At 35.1% G+C, this 22,525-nt stretch overlaps 1 long non-coding RNA gene across 1 annotated transcript in view; it reads right to left on the bottom strand.

Moving 5' to 3' along the window:
- Nucleotides 1-19,717: 19,717 nt before the first annotated feature.
- The window catches only part of LOC146993100 (uncharacterized), a 395,311-nt gene continuing 392,503 nt past the window's right edge, over nucleotides 19,718-22,525 (bottom strand). The window contains exon 3 of the long non-coding RNA XR_015038511.1: nucleotides 19,718-19,834. This is a non-coding gene — a long non-coding RNA (uncharacterized LOC146993100). The remainder of the gene's footprint in view (nucleotides 19,835-22,525) is intronic.

Raw genomic sequence — 22,525 nt, 5'->3', positions numbered from 1 at the left:
TCTTTGTCGTCTAGACAGTTTGAAATTAAATGATTTCGAACTTTACAATTATATCAACAGATAGCCAGAGAAACACTTTCAATGGGCATTCTGCGGACAGGTTTTATCCATCACATTCTTTTATCTCTAAAGCTTTACCTTTCAGTGATCATTCCGAAACTTGATAGCATCGAAAATGGTATAACACTTAGGCTGAGAATGTTTTCCTTCTTTCTCCTAAATAAAATAGAGTGACAGAATATCCCGACTTTTATTTCAAATTCAAGCGCTTTGTTTTCTGTCCCCTTCTCTTAAAAAGAAATAGTATAAGCTTTACTTTTCTGCGACCAGCATTTAAATGCAATGGAGTCCAGAAGAATAACTCCTGTGTAAAGAAATTTTCAGAGGATTATAATCTGATAAAAATTAATTCGGTTTCAAGATTATTTTCTGTTTAAATTCTTGTCACGTATTAAAATCAAATAGGTCCTTGAAATAGTAAAATGTAAACCGAAATTTGTAACTTGAGAGAAAACGTAAATGATTCACTGTCAAAGAGATATCAGGGATTAAGTAATCTCTCTTCTGACACATCTCGTAACAAAATACAGATCTCTCAGATTTATGGAAAGCATATGCTACCAGATACAGATAATAGAAGAGCTGAAGCTTTGAAAATATTAATTTGTACAGCTCTTAATCGACTCGCATGCAATGCTTATATGGGTTGTCCTACCATGTACGCATTACGTAAATTAATTAACACATTATGATAAATTTGTTTGTGTTTTTCACTGTCTACGCCGTGGGAAGTAATGAATAATGCTAGTTTATTCCAATTTATCCTTTATAATGTTTCCACTAAATTTGCATTATACACGTATCAGTTTAGATGCGTAAAAATTTATACACGGTATAGAATTGACAGTAAAAACATACATAATTATTTTGCGTTCATTTATGTTAATGAAAGTTAAAAATTCTGTTGCTGATACATCTGAAAACTGCACATCGGTTAGATTTTTTGGAAAAAAAAGGTATAAAATTTAATGTTCGTTGTTCATCATAAAACTGAATAAATCTTAGCATTTCTATACGGTTTTAAATATTATCTGACCAGTAGTCTCATTCATGAGGATTGTGTGTCTAAAAATATCGAAGATTTTTGGGAGTAGAAATCGAATATATTTTTTAAGTTACTGTATATTAGTTTGGATACACAGTTTATTGTTACGAGCGCACGGGCTCATAATGGATTGAATGCACGCAGAACAATGAAAATGAAAACACTTTACAATTTTGGAACTTCTCATGCAAAAGTACTCGTACAGCTCTTCTCAGTACGTCAGGGCACAATCAGTAGCTACCACACCAAACTGCTAAGAATAAAAACAAGGTAATGTTAAGAGCCTCAAAAGCGTAACCTCGCGTAGTAATATTTCAATACACAATCTCTGAATAGTCAATAATCCTAACTAAATGTATGCTTTATCCGGTTTTATATAGTTTCCCCTATCCGTGTAGAAATTTCCAAGATCTTCGAACTCTCTAAATTGCTGAAAGACATACGCAGTTACATAAGGATCAGACCAGTTACAATTACGCAGGGATCGGAACAAAATGTCGCCAAATTTCATCCCCAAAATTAATCAACAAAAATAACGGCGACTTCGCGCTTTCCCTTCAGTTCGGGGAGATCACCATTTACATCAATGTTAAAACGGATTTATCACTATAACCCGGGTTTTCGGCCCTTTTAGTTACATTAAGCAAAAGGTACTCCAATTTACGAATAATTTCACTAAAATTATTTACATATGTACAAAATTCCTAACATTTGTTGTAGAGGTATAAAAATTTCTTTAGTGTAAAGAAATAATACGAAATCGGGGTATTTAAGCTAATTTCTAGCTCTGTGTAGACGTGTAGACGACTAATCAGCCCGTCTTAAACTTCCAGTGAAAGAACTATGAGATAAGATGAAGGGTGCAAACAAACCTTTTCATTGTAACTTCAGCTTTACAGCATCATAATTCGTGCGTTACAAAATGGGTCACCGATACTTGCGAAATCTCACAAAACTCAAAAATCAATTCAGCTTCGAACAAGACGGGTCTTAGATTAAAAATCCATGATTCGAGGGAATGCACCATCACGGGTTGGTTGTAGATGATGGCCAAGGTTTTTTTCTATGCTGAATGTGAATACAAGGCAGTTTTCCTTCGTTTTCCATGAAATCCTTCTACCTAACGCAGGCAACCCTCCTTTGGTTTCTCATTTGGTTATCACGAAACATACGAGGACTTTTGCTTGACGAAGGGATGCCTTGGTGGAGAAATTTCTAAAGGAACCGGGCTCATATAACCATCTAGTACTTTGCATAATAAATTAACCAACAAACCAACCTTTGTCGTTTTAGCCAAGCAAGAGAATGCTCACAGTATCCGAAATAAATATGTTTATCGACTGACTTGAAATCTACCGTCTTAAGTCGCCGTTTTCAACTTATCCATCGGACTGAATTATTGGCAAAGCACACAAGAGCTATTAGCTTACGGCAAGAAAAGTCTTCGCAGAGGAATTGCTAGTAGAAAATACCTCGTAGTCGCTTTACGCACAGAAAAAACCTTAAAAACTCCCACATAACATGAAGCCGGGTCGACCTACCAGTGTTCAACTACTTTATTGTTGGGGCGTTAGTGGACAGTTTTGCTTAGTGAAAACCGCGAATACTCCATGCAACCACCCAATTCTCCAGGAACCAAGCCCACGTCTAGCTATTAGTGTTCAAAAGTTTTATCCATTGGCAGTTGGTGAACTCAATAAATATTAATATTCTCTTAGGAAATATCGAAAGGAAAGTTTCATTAAATTTGCTATGAGATATTTTTAAATAGATCCGTTTTTTATTAAAGATACATATTTATATTAAAATATAACTGCTAAAGCTTAGTAAAATGTAATATAAAAATAAATATATAAAAGAGGAGAAATCAGACAATAATAATGAGAATAATAATAAAAAAATGATAATTATAATAATGACAATGAACTAAGAATGTTAAAGAAAAGAAGGTTCATGGTTTCATGATTTTGTGTCTTTAAATACATCACAGTACGTCACTCGAAGGCTATCAAGGAAAGGTTGTTTTCGTAAAGAATTTTCTAAGAGAAATTACAGGTATGGCTTTTCTGATTTGCTGATTTGAAATCTGTTTCATGACTTAAACATAATTGCTGATCCAGAAACGAAACTATGTAAATGACATATATAAAACCGAAGTGAAGTATAGTAAATGGATTTCTAGGAAAACAAAGATGCAAATAGATGATTTGACATCTGGTAGCCTGCATTCGGAGAAATAATTACAATAACATCTCCTTAGTGCTATTAATATTCTACCATTATATATAAATTGCTCTACAACACAATGTATGTCATCGGTTTGCAAGGGATGTAAAGGGAAGATTGGAAAGTTTTCTTTTTAGGGGCTGTGGTTATTAAACAGTTCTTGTTCGCTTTGCCGGAGACCGTTAATTCTAGGCAAATGGTGTGATTCATCAGCGAACAAGACGCCATTTTTTATGAAAGTAATTTCAGGAAACGACGCATACTTATGTAGTAGTTTTAGTAATTTAATAGCTTTTTTTAATAGTTCCATCTACTTGCAATGAAGGTTAATAGCTTTTACCAAAGTAGCTTAATTTTGGCTAGGAGTGAGAGAAATTTGTATTCTGAATTGTGCATCAGAACCATGAAATGGCTAGCCTTAATTTGTTCAGGGGGTTTAAGTTACTAGAAACGAGGCTTAGTTCAAATACAAATGGTGACAATACTTTAACCTGAATTAAAGTGACTTTAATTTATAATACTTTTATTTCCAAGCATAAACTGCGATATTTACTCCCTATACTTGCATTAAATTGAATATTTTGACAGAAAAATTCAGCAGTTCTTTTTCTTCTTTCTCCAGCTGCACCTGATAAACTTGGTGGAAATGAATTGCTCGGATGTCGTAAAACATCTAGCTGTACTAAGTACTGGTTTCGCTGCATATCAAACAACTTACACTTATGTCAAAATCAGAAATTTTAAGTAAAAGTTTTCTAAATTATAAATAAGTGATATTTTGAGCAAAACGATGAAAAATATAAGAAAATTCGATGTTTTCTCTGTTCTTTATATTCCACTTTTTCTCTTAATTTAGTAAAATTTGAATAATTCTGGATTTATGCATGAGTTAGCTAGGAAAAATCATTTTTATGCATGTTTATTGCGTACATTCTTTTCAGCATGATATTTTCAGTCATTATGAAAATATTGTTACGAAATGTACAGGCACGATAAGATGGCTTCTCTGCAAAGCAGTTTTAGGGTTGCCATAAAATGGCAAGCGAAGGCAGTGTTGCCACATTTGGCGAGAAATCGCCCGTTTGGCGACATTTGGCGACAAAATTGGCGACATGCTGTGGACGGATGGAGAACCTTCTGAAACGAATTCTTACCGGTTTAGCCCAGAATGTTCTCGAACCCAAGCCGGAAGCTATATAAACACTGCTGGTCCGCAGTCAAAGTACATGCTTCGAGAGTGCGAGATAGTTAGTATCGAGTTGGTGTCTCGTCTGGCAAGTCAATCACTGCGGAGTCGATCGACTTGACAGCCGGGCAGAGAGTGCCGAAAGGGTCGTCGAGTGCACCGAAAGAGTCTCGTAGTGCATCGCGTAGTGTATCGTCGAGAGAGCGTGTTGAGCTCCGGGAACGACTGAACCGAAGAGTCGGGAGCTGTGCTCTGTGTGTCGTCGAGTGCATCGCGAGTGGTAGCGTGGAGAGTGTCGAGAGTACGTGGAGTTCCGAGAACGACCAAGCAGAGTCGGAAGCTGTAGTGTAGTGCTTTGCCGTGAAGCTGTTTCCACTGTGATAGCTTGGTAACCTCGAGGCTGTGTCGCTGATTGTTCCAGAGAGTGTATAGCAGATCTTCGACGACTGAAAAACGTGACTTTGGAGCTGTCCTGATTAATATTGCTAAATAAAGTGTGTTTCGATAATTCATCAAATGCCGTGGTTATTCATTCCAAATCCACACGAACCCCGTACGAACGTGAAGGCAGAAAATAACGTAACAACTGGTGTCAGAAGTGGGATTTGCGAGTGAATGCCAGTGACCCGCCTGCAGAGGAAAGACATGGCGGAAGAAACGAAGTTTTTGATGAAACGTTTAGCCGAGTTGAAAGCCAGACAGGAAGAGCTGAAAACTGAAATGAAAGCCGAACTAAAAGATATGAAAGCCGGACAGGAAGAGATGAAAACTGAAATGAAAGCCGAACTAAAAGAGATGAAAGCCGGACAGGAAGAGATGAATGCCGGACAGGAGGAGATAAAGGCTGAAATCAAAGCCGGACTGAAAGAGAAGAAAGCCAGACTGGAAGAGAAGAAAACCCGACAAGAAGAAATAAATGTCAGCCAAGAAAAGGTCCGAGAGCAACTCCAACAGGTGAACAGTCGAGCTTCCGGAAGAAAGTGGAGCCATAAAAGAAGATGTGAAAATGAGAGAAGTGGCATCTGAAGCATCGAAGGATGAAGAAATGAAGGAAGTAGCTAATGAACTGTCTGAAAATGATCAAGAAATGAAGGATGAAACATCTAATGGGATTAAAGAAAAAGAACGAAAACATGAAGAAATAAAAGACGCGAAAGAAGCTTTTGATTCTCAAGTACCTGAAGGGGAAGTGGAAGAAACTGAAAATGTGACTGGTAAGTTCGTCGAAACTGATAGTGAAATTACGAAGTCGCAGTTACCAAGAATTGAACCATCTGAAAATGCATGTGATGTAGAGATGGAAGAAGCTGACGTAGAGTTTACGCAGGATGCACCAGTATTGCAAGAAGATTCCCCCATTTCACAAACTGAGTATGTGTCTCCTAATACAAGTTGTACAGACACGAACTTGATTTTAAGCGAGGATACTTATGTTTGTGAAGCATCGGATTCCGTTCATGACTCTAATGTAAACATCGGAAATGTTTTTTCAGGAAATAGAGGTAAATCAGCATGTACCAGCTGCTGAAAATACTGCGAATGAACTACAAAATAGTGAACAAACTGTTTCGGATTTTCCCTGTGGATGAAATGCCTGAAAGAACTGAATCTTCAGATCTCTAGATCTTAACCTGAACTATGACGCAGCTATTCGTTAAGTTCAAATGCAACAGGAAAAAGAAGTAAGAAACTTGGAAAAAAAAAAAAAAAACACCTTTTATTCAGCTGAACAATAATATACACAGAAGGCGTTCCTGGCGCTTACAGGACGTAACCAAATTCTTTTGGCGGCAACTCAGTTACAAGTAATCCTAAGTTGAATAATTAGCCGAAGCTGCACAGAAATATTTAAACGCGTAATTGGCTCTGGGCTATACAACCGGACGTAGACTAACCAACAATTAGTATGCGCGGTCGTAAAACAGCAAGCTTAAATAACAGATAATCAACGCAGCTGAAAGGCAGAACACGTTATGAACCCGGTCTCTACACGCTCTATCTGAAGGAACTCAGACACCAGTTTAAATAGTAGCTTTTTGCCTTATTTAGCATAGCATAAAGCGCGAAACTAAAAACTCATAGTGGCAAGAAGGCCCACCAGCGGCTGAGCGGTAAAGTCACTGAACACTGGTAGTTCGGTCCGAGGTTCGAATCCCGCGAACGGGCTGGCTGCATGGGTGTTTTCGTGGTTTTTCCCATGTGTAACGTGTATACGAGCCAGTTTCCCTTAGAAAGTCCTCCACGAAGGCTTCCCTCCCCTTAGGCAGATAGCCCTAGTGTGCTTTGCCATAATTAAATACACCACACCACCATACTGGCAAGAAAGTGTGGGTTGAAACGAGAGCTTACAGGAAACGTTGGTTTCAAAATAAAATTAAAATGCTAAGAAAATTAAATACCCCCTTCAAGTTTACATATCACACGTATATATGAATAAATATTTCCTAATAAAACATAAGTTTTAGTATTGCTAGTGCAATCAAAGAAGTAAAAAAAAAAAAAAAAAAAAAAAAAAAAAAACAAAAAAAAAACATGCCGCACTGCATGTGCAAAGGCTTTCAGGAATTAAATTATAAACTCCTATTATCGTTCAGGAATTAAAGTGGAATTTAAAAAATCAGACTCTAATTATCTTTCATCATTTCTTCTCTTTTCAATAGGTTTTTCTATGGTTTCCTCTGTTTCTAATGCACTTGCGCAAAGTCATGAATGAAAATCTGCGTTAATGTAAATTCGATGTTCAAAGTATAGACTGTTGTTCTCTGTGTGTGTATGTTTTACTAATACATGTAATGCTTGATTAACTTACTTTCGTGTTGAATATTTGTGGTGAAATGGGAAATTCTATGTATTAAAATAATATATATTAGTTATATGTATATGCAACATATGAAATCTTAAGCATACTCAGCTACTGAGTGAAATCGCTATACTGTAGCTCTCATTCGTTAAACAAATATTAGCATCAAAAGGTCTCACAAGACGACATGTTAAAAGTCCATGGTGGGAATTAGAATAACTCGAAAAAGAGTTGGCTATAATGCGGTTAATAAAGCTTTAATTAATTAGAAAATAAAAATCACTGTACTAAAGTAATTCACACTTATTATGGATTTTTAATCCGAAAGTAATCTTTTTATTTCTAATGTAAATGAGATCAGAAAATAATTTAAAGCAATTAATAAAATACACATTTAAACATAAATTCTGCAAAATATTCTTTCAAGTTCTGAAATCCTTTCTAAACAGCACGTAATCAAATTTTCTAATTTAAAATTTTATTTTAAACCGTCCAATCCCCCCCCAAATGTTAGGCAAGGAGAATATTAACAGCTGTTAAGTTGTACTAGATTTATGTCCCTAAGTGTTAAATGACCATCGACGACGAAACTAAAAAGGGGAATCTTTCTGCTTTACCACTACACTCAAAGGCGAGGATGGTTTATTTAAATGTGGCAAAGCACACTAGGGCTATCTGCCTAAGGGAAGTGATGCCTTCGTGGAGGACTTTCAAAGAAAAACTACCTCGTATACACGTTACACACGGGGAAAACCACGAAAACGCCCATGCAGACAGCCCGTTCGCGGAATTCGAACCTCAGAAAGGCGAGGAATTCTGCCTTATCTGCTCACAATTTCTGCTTTCACTTTTACAAATAAGAGAAAAAGGCCTTAAGTTTTATGGAAAATCCTTGACAATCAAAATTTAGAGAGAACAATAGCAAAATTTTTGTTTATATATTCATTTATTTATTTACTTTGATAGAAATACTTATGTAATTCCGATATCACAGATTTTTTTTTAAAGAATAGTGGGATTTTTTACCCTTAGCTAATGGCTTGAAAGAAGTTTCTCTCGACATCAGGGCACTCCCAGGCATCACAAATATTACTCAATATATACTTCAGGTATGTTCGCCTGTTACTTTATTTAAGTAGTGCTGATCATTACTGACATTAAGATTGTTACTTAAAAATAATTTGCTTCATTAACAAAGTTTTTTTTTTTTTTCTTTCAAATTACAAGGACGTTGTGAGTGACATTTGTGTCTTCAAACAAGGGCATTGCAAAGTTAAAAATAAAAAAATTTTTAAAAAAATTTTTCTTTTAATTTATTAGATCAAAATATATTTAAATCCTTTTAAATCAAACCTAGTTCATCTTTAGTGCTAAAGAAGCCAAACTCTCTGCAGCTATGAAAATATCATACATCTGTAAATTCTTTTCAGGAGGAGAGACACTTGATGTATCCGTTGACGAAGCCAGATTGAGCAACATCTTCGTTACAAAGTAACTATTGAAACGTGCTTCTATGGCAAAATATGTCCACCTCAGTGGCCCTCTTTAAGTAATTTATGAAAAGCATTACTTAAACGCCCCATACATTGTGTGTCACATTAGCCTAGCTGTCCAGAGGTGGCTGTCGAATGTGTAATCAATTTAACCCAGAAGTAAAAGATAGTCGGTTCGTGAGCATAAATATTTATGAGGACTCCCGTGCCGGGTGCCTATCATTTCGAAGAAGAGGCTAATGCCTTCATTAGAACAATGCAGGCGCCAGGTGAAATTTGACAGTTAAATGACGTTCGCGTTTTATATGCGAAGCGCCCTGTGTTTTGCTTCCTTTCTTCATTCAATTATCTATTCCAGGAAGGGAGCAAAGGGGCCTTGGCATTCCCAAATTTTTGTCCTTTGTTGTTGTGCCGCTGAATGGGAAGATACTGCAGAATGCAAAGATTTCATCTGCGTTTCGTTCATTGGAATGCAAACATATTAAAACGTTAAAACATAATAAAAGAAAGCAGCTACTTTGTTCTTATCCCCCAACACTACAAATTTATAATAGTTCCGTTAGACGGAGTTTTCTTAAAATATGCTTCACATTAGCTTTAAGAACTTCTAAATGCTCCACTAAAAAGCGCTTATATTTTCGATAACTTGGAAATCAAATAGGCTTAGTTCTTTGAAATGAGCACCTAATATTTCGGAATTATAATTCGCTTAATATAAATTTACCTGATGCTGATATACTTAGTGAATTATCATAATAATATTAAACTTCCTCCGACTCGTATTTATGTATATTTCTATCCCCAAATCACTATACTTACTGCAGAAAGCTTTAATAAGTCTAATGATTTGAATATACATAAATATCGATAAATATAAACAAAACATGCTTGTTGAGTTTCCTGAAATGACTCGGGCACTTACTGAAGAAAATAATCAATTTTTAGTGTGACATGCTTGCTTAGGAAATATTCAATGTTTCCAGTCTCTGCCCTGTATATTATTTTGTTCTTAGTTTTGATATGCTTCACTAAGCATAATTTTTTTAGCTTCTGTTCGACCCTCTTTTTCTTTTCCTCATAGAAACACCATTCAGCTCAAGAACCTCAAATAGAAATTGCTTTTATGTATAAATGAACAAACTACAGTAAATAAATACTGCACATTCTTAGGAAAAAGTAAAAGAACGGATATTATGAATAACCAAAAATTATAATTGTAGACAAAAACTATGCAGCATAAAATATATTTCAATGACAGCTGACAGCAATGGCTTTTTGCTATCTTTTTTGTGAATTTCCTGGAAGAATGGTTGCCAGATCCTGAAAGGTTTGGACTTCTATTTCCACCCCAGTTTTGAGGGACAGCCTGAGGTTGTCCAATCCCTCTCCCCTACCACCAATCCTCATGAGAGGACATTCGGCTCTCCATACATTTAGAGTGCTCCCATGCCGCAAAGATACTATACATATACAAACATCCATGCATTCTCTAAGATTTGAACCCGGGCCCTTCTGTGTACCGCTGTAGACTCACTTAACCGCATTACCGCCTCGACGGTCAGCAATGGTTTTAATAGAATATTATACATACGAGAAAAATTTTAAGTTACTTTTGAAAACTAAATTTAGAACGAAACACAACTTCTATTTTTAAACGTAATTCAATTCTACAGAATTATTTGGAATTATAAAATTCAGGATCAGTATATAGATCACAAAATAAAGATTCTGTCGTTTGTAAAGGTTAGGTTAGGTTATTTTAATTACGGCAAAGCCTCGAGGGCTATCTTCCTAAGGGAAGGGATGCCTTCGCTCCTTTATGTTATGTTAATTAACCAGTTATTTTATGTTTCAAATCTTTACTCTCCCTCCCGTTGTTCCTCCAAAACGCAAATTAGTTTGCGTATATTTAAGATGAGATTTTATGATTGAAAGATAGAGCATATTCTGTCTCTCCAGACCACGTTACTCGATTGCTAGATCAGATCAACATTGCCTTTGGCCTTTAACTGCCGATATTGAATCTGGACGCCGGTTAAATAAATGAGCCAACTTCGCGTGATCTGGCTTTGGTTACTAGCCTACTTAAATTTATGTGTAAACACAGGTGACTCTTTCTTATTAATTTTGTACAAAAAAAAATATTGAATGTTTTTTAATCACAGAGGAATTTCCGTTTGTTAGATGCAATTGACTGGTTTTCATGAAAATCACTGTACACAATCCAGCGTCGCATCCACATCAATGTGACCGATTTATTTTCCAACGAACTTGATTTCTATTGAAAAAAAAGTTTCATTTGAGATCAAATTATAGTTTGCTTTGGCATCACGTTATATGGACTAACAGAATTTTATGTATTTGAGGTAACTTTGATTGCTGGCAGATATGTTCACAAGTTGACTTACATGAATATCTGATTTCTGCGCATGCGGTAGGAAGTTTATTCATCATATAAAACAACGTAATATTCTTCTTCAACCTTCTAGATTCAGAAAACAGTATGAAAAGAATTTGCCTGTAATACAGACTGGCATACAAATGCTCTCGAACTTCAGCTTGTTGAGAATATGAACCGTGGAGGTTTGAGCTGCCTTTAATCTTTCCTTCTTCAAAATCGAGAGGGACCTGGAAACGTTTCATTGAACTCTGAGCGTTTTATCAAATGAAATCCTAAACATCGTTTTAATCAACTAAAATCCTAAACTGCGCCTGAATTTGTAGCAGCTGTCGTAAGATAAAGTCTGCTTAAAAAGTGATTTTTTTTATTGCGATGTCAGTTGCCAGCGTCGCGTTGTTCAAGTCGATGCATTGTTAATATTGCTTATCTGATGCTGCATCTCCGCTTGTTGAAACGAGAGATTCAATGAATAGAAACTGGTATTTAATGCGAAAAAAAAGGAAAATGTTGTTGCATCATTTTATCATCCTCTTCTCTCCTAGTCTAAAACTGCAGTTTTATTTATCACAAACTTAATTAAAAGTTCGTCTTGATGATAAAAGTGTCACCATTTAGCAATGAGCCCGGATGATTGGAAAACTATCTGAAACTTTCTAATCATCCTTATATAGTATAAATCCATACTCCTCTAACTCTTTGGCTGCTAACTGCTCTAAGTTGAATCGCATAGCGTGAACGGCAGGCGGCCACATAATGACTGACCAAATAAATGGTATTTAATTTTTCTCTCGTTGCCAAGCAACGGACGAGGTAGAGGGTTTCTGCGAGTGTTGTACATACATGACATAAATAATTTTCGAACATACGCATGAGACAACAGTAAAAAGCCAAAACCTTTGCCGAGCGCGCATTTGCGTCCATTGTCTACACCGATAGCTTATGCCGACCGCACATATGCGCCCATAGGCCACACCGATGGTTTCTGCTGAACACATAATGCGCCCATAGCAGTCAAAGCGTTAAACTAGTGAAAAACATGTGCACCTTCTTGCCCAAACAGCAACTTTCATCCAGTTTTATTGCACATGCCCTCATAGCGCCGTGCCTGAGTCACCAAAAAAGTATCGAAATTTGCGCGGTGATACATCATGAAAATTCTCCTTCTTTCTCCAACCCTGCTCAAAGACAGCTGGAATTGTTTCAATGTGCTCTTTGCGCAGGGCTCGCGATAACGTGTGCTTTTATTTCGGAGTTTTTTGCAATAAGCCCGCTTCTCCAATATTCTCTATTATTGTAATTTTATTTTGTTTCGTGAGTCGTTATTAGGAGCAAACAACCTTTTTTTTTTTTTTTTTAAAGAACGCAAAAGACATCGTATAGAGCAGGACGCAAACATTCACAATAGCGGAATTGATCGGTTTTCTTAGAAACAGACTGTAAGAATGATAAATGTGATGCTGATCTTTCTTGTGTTTTTTATTACACTAAAACAATAAGCAATATTAAATGCATTTCCAGGATCGATGTCCTAAAAAATGCACAGATTCTACCTAAGTGAGTAAGCTATTCATCTTAACCCCACCAAAAATGATTCTGCCTCCAAACGAGCAGAACTTTTTTTTTTCGAAATAAAAAGTCATCAATTAAAGGATACTACAAATTTTATAGTATGAAAATAAACTTAAAATAAAATATGAAGGGATGACAGAAGATATAAAATCCTGTTTAAGTTGAGAAAAAGAATTTGTTTTCCTAGATTAGCATCTTAAATTTTTGCATTGTTTTGTATAATACGTAATCCGACAAAACTTCAACAGTATTGCATAAATGTTGTATGATTAATCATTATGAAAGATTTCAATCTTAGAAGTTTAGCTGCTTTTGCTGATTTACAGTTAACTCCTTGAGAAGAATACAATTGTTTAATGAACTACTAACATCATGTAAAAACATTTTGTCTTCTTCACCCTTTGAAACAAGGAGTGCTGCTGAAGTTGAATTAGAACTGTTGAAGGTTCCTTGGCAGGGAAATTTAAAAAAGTGCTATAAAAAGGCAATTTCACTGATGGAAGGTATTATACATACATTTGTATGTAGGTATATAAGTGTGTAGGTATACTATATGCACACATACGTACATATTTACTTACCGACATGCATACATATATATATGTTTATAATATCTTATATATATACACACACACATATATATATATGTAATGTATGATTACATACACTTTTTCACAGGAACGTATGCAAATGTATGCATATCCTCTCCGCGAAAATTTGTTTACAGCCCGCATGATCAAAAGCGAAATTCAAACAAGAGCATTTACTTTGAATCTTGTGCGTAAGAATAATTCTTCAGTTTCATTTTAAACCTTGCAATTTGAACTCAATTCATTTCAGCTGAAGTATTTGCTCCAAGGTCATTTTCGGAAAGGATTTCTTTTATTCCTAGAAGGAATCCCTTAAACAGATTCCCCACTCGTAAATGATAATATGTGTGATAACACCAAGGGAAAAAGTCAACCTTTCACAGAAGGGAAACGAAATCATCTTTCTTCTAGAATGTGGACCGTCAGTGGGAAAGAAGTCTCATCTAATTTTTTGATCTTGTTCTTCTTAGCGGAATGTTGTCGTGTAGAGAGCGGGAGGCTTAAGCTGGGAATCTTGCCGATATTCGGGTTGCGAAGAGCTATTCTCCACTCTCTCTTATCCCAAAGCGGGAATGGGATATTTTGCGCATCGGAATCCCCATCTTGGTCTCGTATATGGAACGGCCGCCACCTGAGCCCAATCATCTGCCCCTTTTTAATGTTCCACCGACACGCTTTTTCTTCCCTTTTCTCTGTCTCTCCATCCTCCTTTGTTTCCCACAGATTTTGCTTCTATTCATCGGGTACTCATATGCTCCTATAATGCTGCGTTGTGCATATCATCGATTTCTTCGATGTAACGGGTTTCTGACACTGTCTGCCAGCCTTTGAGACATAAGACATTTGAACTTGGAATAGTTTTCATAATTATATTCGTATGTATAAGGTACTAAAAGAATTGTTAATAAAAGTACCAAAAATAAAATGCACAACGTATTTGTATCCTTAAATATCAGTAAAATTTAGTAACTTTGGATTTAAAAGTGGCAGTAATGTACGACAAATTGCTATAGATAAAAGCCTTTTTTAAAAGAATTCCCTGCTTTACGTACCGCAATATATCTTATACTATAAATATGCAATATAACTAGGAACCACTAAATGATTTCAGAAACTAGATCTATCTCCTCGACTCTAAGACTCAATTTGAAGAATATAGTTTTGATGAGTAAACAATTCTTTTACGCACAAAAGAAAAAAAATCATTGGCGGTACAAGATCTTATGAGCAGAGTGAAGGAGCAACTGGTCCCGTCCTACGTTCCACTTGCGCAAAAGTACATTATTGTAATATACACATACATTATTGTTATATACACATATCAAAGTGATTTAAAGTATGCATACAGTGCATGTGAAGTTTTATATGCACAGATATTGAAGTTTTTTTGGTTTAGAATAATCTATGATGTCACTTTATTTTCAACCAAACTTGAAAATATTAATAGCCATGAACTGAAGTATTAATTTCATCCGTTCAATGCGTTTCCATGCTTTACAGAAATAAATGTTTTTCGACATTCCTTAAAAATGTGCAGTGATTCGGAGTAGAAATTGTAGAGACAGAAGTTAATTGGAAGCAGGAGAGAGGAAAAATGAACAACACCTTCGCCAGGAATCGAACCGCGGACCTCTGGAATAAGCGCCCAGCGTGCAGACCACCACACCATGAAGACATGCCAAGAAGGTGGAAGAAATACCTTATAAAATCATTCACTTTTTTAATTTAGTCGTTATATAAAGTAAATGAAATGAAGCGATAAAATATAGGTTTAAAGATATCTTAGATTTAAAAAAAAATAATTTTATTAAATTACCTTATTTTTACGTCTATAGTCGAAATTAAAATCTCTCATTTGTATATACTATAAGGTATTTCTCCCGTTTTCCTAGCGTGCCTTCGTGGTGTAATATTTCTGCACGCTGGGCCTGTATTCCAGAGGTCCGTGGTTCGATTCCCGGCAAAGGCGATTGCATATTTTTCATCTCTCCTGCTTCCAAAATACCTAATGTCTCTACAGTGGCGCCTGAACTAAAAGTGTGTTGGATGAGGATTCTCCACACCTAGGATTTGGCGAATGGGTCCCCTAAAAACCCCTGTCGCCGTTTAAAAAGGGGGAGTATACAAGGTATTTCTCCCATCTTCCTAGCGTGCCTTCGTGATGTAGTGGTCAGCACACTGAGCCGGTATTTCAGAGGTCCGTGGTTCAATTCCCGGCAAAGGCGATTGCTAATTTTTCATCTCGCCTGCCTCCAAATAATCTTAATGACTCTACAACACAATTAGTTTTAAAACGCATGAACTAATATTTCGCTGCGTATCCCTTAACACATAAGCTTCCAAATAGGCGAGCCATTGAGTTGACACACATTTACATTGTTTTACTAAATACGTGTATTTATTCTTCTTGCAGAACTGTTTTCAAGTGCTTTTTATTAGAAAAATTGTGTTTATGGACCATTTTTTTGCAACTTCAATCAGAAAATTTCAATTAAGCTGAGATCTGGAGACTGTGGTGCAATATTCGCCTTACACTTAGAAAGCAACGTATCCGAAGCACATATTTTAGCAATATATTACTTTGGTGTCGTGTTAAAATATTAAATTTGAGCTTGAGCCCTCATTCTGAACAGCTTGTTTAGTCTGTTTTTTTTTTTATATGACCAGCGTTTTATTTTATCAACGGGAAACTAAATTCCGAAGATTTTTCTGACATACTTTCTCCATATAGTTACCAACTCATCACCATGCTTCTTAGGGAGAATGGTGTTTGGGGGCAGCATTTCACTTTCAGATCTTCGCTAATATAACATTAGCCACAGACAATCCCAAAAGCTTTAATCCCAAAGCTACCTCTCCTTCTAGAATTAGAAGCATTCACCTTAGGATTTTACTTTATTCTTCAAATGAAACTTCCTTCAGCTGCAGAACTCAGAAATTCTTTCCTATCCTTCAGGCCTATTTGAAAATTGTCCAATTTCTCTATACATTCTGATGATCTGATTTGATTAAATCTTTTGAATTCCATGCAAAGATTTACTTTTTTATGGCATTCGAATAAGCTTCTGAATTTCAATATTTGTTTGTGTTCAACAGCTCATACCGTCAGTAAACATATATATATTCCTTTATCGTTAGCAGAATAGCGTAATGTTTGCACAAATCTATTTAAAAATATTGTGGTAGTAAAACTGCAGCTTGCGTAAAGTGTATATTTAATTATATGATACAGAGTTCTGTAACTTCGATGTAAACATCATGTAGCTTAATTATAATAAATATTCAATATTTCTTTTTAGAGCACAATGCACTCTCTAAATTTTATTTTACTAGTGGCAGAAATTTTCAGTTTAAATAATGATATATAGCAATTTTTATACATCCTTGCGAAAGAGAGTTTTGTATCTCAGTTTTAGAAAACCTTCTATGTCAACACAACAACAGATGCTCTTTCGATTCTGGAAAAGTACACAAGGGTTATCTGCATACGTAGAGGGACAATTGTACATTGTAATTGTAATTGTAACTAGATTATGCAATTATTCTGTAATGAGAATTACAAAGCAATTGCTTTTCCATTTGCAGTTACAATGTAATTGCTTTTTCAGTCGCAATTAAGTAGTAATTACATTTTAATTATGAAATATAATTATAATATGTTATTATAATTAAATTGCGATTATAATTACAAAGTAATTGCATTATTTAATTACAATTGCAAAGTAATTGTGAAATCTAATTACGATTATTATTATTATGTAAGTGTAATTATATAATTTAATTACAATTATAATAAGTAATTATAACTACGTAATTAGGAAAGTAATTGCTCATGATCATTTCAGTTACATAGCCTAAGGAAATCTGATTATAAATGAAAATCACATTAAAATAACAGTATATCCGTAACGGTTCGCCACTTTGGAAAACAAGTAATACAACTGGTTAATTGCTTTTAAGAAATATTAGTGTGTTACATCTGAAATCATTCTGCTTAACTTCTGGAAGTACTATAGTTTGTAATAGCAACTCAGCATATTTATTAATACTTTGGTAAATACTACAGATACTTTTAGTAAATATGTTATAAGCTATTTTCTCCCTTCTTCTAGTATGCTTTCGTGGTGTAACGGTAGCACACTCGACGCGTATTCGAGAGTTCCAGGTTCGAGTCTCGGCGAGGGTATTGCTCATTTCTCATGATTCTTGCTTAAATAAAGCTTAATGACTCTACAATGTAAAAGGAATGTATTTCAAGCGGTATATATTCACAGGAACTAAGTTCTACTGTTTCATACAGATCTAAATACGTATAGCTCTGTTAAACAAACATGTGTGTTTATGATATTCGCCGACAGGTGAGCTTAGGACGCAGTCCGGTCCTATTTTCAAAACAAAGTTTGCTGGTTAACCTTTGGATTATGGTAACTCGGCGATTTTTGGCGAAATTTTGGCGACCAACCCTACTACAGCAACCTGCTAGTTTTTGTTTGGACGCCATTTTGTTTTCAAGAAGTAAAGGCATGTTTTTTGTTTTCTTTTTTTTCTTTTTTTTTTTCTTCAATATTTTTTTCCAACAATCTGCTAGCTGAATTACGCTTATGCTAGAACTTTTATGGAGCAAAAGTGCTTAATCATGTCGAAGATTAGGTGCGAAATTGGGAGAAAGTGCAGAATCGCAAATTGCTTCCGCGTTTTTAAGAATTGCACATACACGGTAACCATGTACACGTCGACCTATTTTCACTTACAGAAACATCCCAGAATTGCACAAAAATGGCATTGCGCACACGCTTGACTTTATCCATGTACACATCGACCTATTTTCACTTAAAAAGTCAAAGAAAATTGACAAAAATCCGATTCTTCTTACTCTTGTAAAAAGCGCCAAACAAATAAGTAGGCGATTCTGCACTTTAACAGCGAAATCGTTTCTAAGTGCTTATTAGCTAAAATCACGATCGTAATTTTCCAGAAAATGTCACATGACATGTCTCATGATCTCTCATTTCTCTGAGACAAAATAATCTGTGATTCGAAGTGTGTACTTCTCAGATTATTGCTAAGTCCTACCTAGTAACCTTTATCGCCTTAGCAAAATGTCGCCAAACTACCTGTTACCATATTCCAAAGATTAGCCAGTTTGCTTTATGACATTTTACGGGCTACGCCAATTCAAAAAAACACAAACGAGGACATCCAGCGACCCAGCCATGTCCCAAATAACTAACAGAGAGCATTAAGCAAAATAAAATTAAGATTAAGCACCTGGAAACCAATGTAACTAAAAAGGTTGCACTAGCTCCGAGTAACTAAAAAGGTTAGTAGAAAACAACAAAAGGAATTCAAAATATACATTCAGAAAGCATTTCAACATATAGCTGCTGAATAAATTTCTTTTTATAACACGCAAGGAAAGAAGAAGAACGTAAAATAATCGCAACTAATCAAAATGGTATGTTATGAATTAAAACGAAAAATATAAGGAAGTATTAGTAATTCAAGCAACACACACACAAACACACAAATCACACAATGCCAATGGCTTCTCTATTATTATTAATAGTCTTCATAATCTCACATGCTGTTCTTTTTGCTTTAGAAATACCATCTTTCATAAAGTCTATATTAGCTCCATCAATATGCCTAATTAATTCACAGTCTGTAATTGCACATTGTCTGTGCACATTGTCTCCATCTCTAATAATTTCAAAGAATTCCTATGGACCAATTTAGAAACGGCTTCAACCTGTTTGCAGAGATCCCCCACTAATTCTCTTGGTATACATTTAGTCTTTATTTCCTCAATAACTTATACATTTCTTTAACAATAACAAAAATCACCTTATCATTTTCACTCATTTTCTTTGATGAAATCATTCAATTTACAATAATAAAATAATAAATAGATACTGCGGTAAAGAGAGATAAATATTAGATCTAAAACATTAAAACAGTAACCATCAAATCTTTAAAAATTCCTAAAATTTCAATAATAATAAAATCACAATATAAACCTGCTAAGAGGATTTAGAAATGCTTCAACTAATTTTTAGAATTTTCCGCGCAATTTTATCTTAAGAAAAACTGAACGATTTGCCCAACGTGTCAAAAGACGTCGAATTTGGTGCATTAAAAACTTTCACTCTAACTCCGAAATGTTCTAATATCAACAAATATCCGCCTCGTTAGGCTTGACTGTACTCAGAGAAATAACATAGCATATCTAGAAAAACATGAAAGATGGTGTGCTTTTAAGTATGATTACAAATAATACAGTAAAAAATTTAAATCTTTACGCAAATTCAATTTGCACAGTAGAATCAAAGAGATATCAATAAAAAACTTACGTTCGTATGCAAATGAGATGATTCCACAGCTCCGACTTTACTTTTTAAAGTCCTTATTTTCAGAAAAAAAAAGCACAATCTTGAAAAAACACTTGTAGATAAGGAAGCCGGAGCCTGTAACACATTGAAAAAATCCACTTTGAACAACACAAATGGTATAATTAGCGAGATATAACACTTTTAAAACAGAGCACAGAAACATCAATCCAACATGGATGCCAGCCATAGGTATTTGAATTTAAACTATTTGTTTAAGGGAAAGCGAACAATGTATGCCTATGGAAAGGGACGCGTTTGTTATATATTTTTAAGGGAACCAGTCTTTATATATATATAATATATCTTTAGTAAATAAATTATTATTATCTTACTTTGCAGCTATAGCGCAAGTATTAGAATTACTTGTTTTCAAACTAAATGAATTTAAGATCATACAACATATATCCAACATGGATGCCGAGTTGCGCAGACAGCCATAGGTATTTGAATTTAAACTATTTGATTAATATGAATTTAACTGAATTAATTGAATTTAAACTATTTGATATATATATATAAAGACTTATATAAAGAATTTCATACCTTTATATATATATAGTATATCTATATATATAGTATATCTATATATATAAAGATATGAAATTTAGAACCTAATTCACAAAGACATGAAAAAATAAAATTAAAATAAGTAAAATTCCAAAATTTTAAGGATTGCCAGAATTCCAACTGATTAACCTGTGGACATAATGACCCTAATGCGACAACCATATTGAGACAAAAGAACTACTACTTTGAAAAGCTTTTAATTGTATTTACTCCATAAAATATAAAACATGAAATCTTGTTTACACTGGACAAACTAAAAGTAATCAACAACCCTAGATCACACATTAAAAAGTTTGCAGTCAATAATAACAGTATCAAGGAACTCAACTACCAAGGAAATGGGGCATTGCTAATTTCACGATTTCAACAATATAGCTACAGTACTGAGTCCGTAATCCGGAATCGTCCGGACTTTGGCGATTCCGTATTAAGGGTTTTTTTCCAGGATTATGGATCATCAATTTAAATCTGGTAAGATGGCATGCAGAAATTATACAGTTAAAAATATGAAACCGTAATTTATGAAATAAAGAGCAATTATAATGTAAACGGTATTAAAATTTACAAAAAAACTTAATATTTATTTGTTTACTTTATTAAACATTTCTTTCAATGTAAATTTGTTTAAGTTGATTCGTTTTTTATGCTAATACTTTCTCTTACTAGTTACTCTAATACTTAGTGTTTAAGTTCATTTCTTCATGAAATATTTTGGCTTGAGGCATTAGCATTGGACGCGTCAATGGCACGCCCTCGCTGCGCCGCTGTCTGACCCATTTAGTCATCACTTTGTCATGATCGTTACTTTTAGCATAACGAACCATTCTTCTGTTATTCGTGGCAAGTGGAGTGTCGGAATCCACAAAAAATTCAAAAAGTTCCTTTTTCTTTTTGCTTATGTCATATACAATTTGGGCCCACCAGCGGCCGAGCGGTAAAGACGCTGAACACTGGTAGTTCGGTCTGAAGTTCGAATCCCGCGAACGGGCTGGCTGCATGGGCGTTTTCGTGGTTTTCCCCATGTGTAACGTGTATACGAGCCAGTTTCCCTTAGAAAGTCCTCCACGAAAGGCATCCCTCCCTTTAGGCAGATAGCCCTCGTGTGCTTTACCATAATTAAATACACCACCACTACACCACACCATATATAATTGACTTTCCAATGTCATACTCCTCGCATAATTTTGAGACGGATATGCCTTTATCCATTTTTTGACGCAATTCCACTTTTTGTTTGATATACATCGAAACAGACTTTCGCTTTATAAATTCTTTGGAAGCTCCAGAATTGGAAACTCTTTTTGACATAATCGAAAGTTCAAGCTTAATTTTTAGAGACTTGCTCTAACAGTCTGCAAAAAATAATAAGCCGGATCCAATTAGAAGATTAAGGTGTGTGTGTGTGTGTGTGTGTGATTATCGCAAAGCCTCGAGGGCTATCTGCCTAAGGTGAGGGATGCCTTCGTGGAGGACTTTCTAAGGGAAACTGGCTCGTATACACGTTACACATGGGGAAAACCACGAAAACGCCCATGCAGCCAGCCCGTTCGCGGGATTCGAACCTCGGACCGAACTACCAGTGTTCAGCGACTTTACCGCTCGGCCGCTGGTGGGCAGGAGATTAAGGAACAGCGCAATCTGTAACATTAACTGAAATGACTTAGAATCAGTAAAGATAATTTTAGCTTATACCGTCCGTATAAGCTAGGCTAAAATTATTAAACGTGTATGCGAAGCCATTAAACGCGCGTGCGTAAAGTATACAAAAAAAAATTTTGTGGCTTTGAGGTTCGGATTATAAATCATTCGGGATAATGGACGCCCGGATTACGGACTTTGTACTGTATTAAAATCTTAGATTTAGTTCCTAATCTTAAAAACAACGCTCTAAGGACTCTTTTTACATTTTACAATTCAGGACGCTTTACACATATGTATTAAATTCTTCACTCAGTAATAAATCTGACTTTTATGCTACAGTTTACGAGCATCCACTCTTTTCAGCAAGAAAACACAACGAGGAACCAGAGGAATAAGCAAGAAAGTAGAAACTTCTATAAATACTACTTTACTTACATCATTCAAAATTTCTCCAAAAATAAGTTTAACAGGAAATAACCTTATCAGATTTTAATTTAATTGAAATTCGTCTAAGTACAAAATAATTTTCAGTACTATCAATTTTCTTCATAAAAGTTT

This window comes from Stegodyphus dumicola, chromosome X1 (assembly GCF_044657685.1).
Source record: "Stegodyphus dumicola isolate Sdum_Otavi_A_Nest chromosome X1, ASM4465768v1".
In the NCBI taxonomy this organism is placed as follows: Eukaryota; Metazoa; Arthropoda; class Arachnida; order Araneae; family Eresidae; genus Stegodyphus; species Stegodyphus dumicola.
Note: the sequence above shows the minus strand (reverse complement) of the source record. Positions and strands in the feature narration are given on the sequence as shown.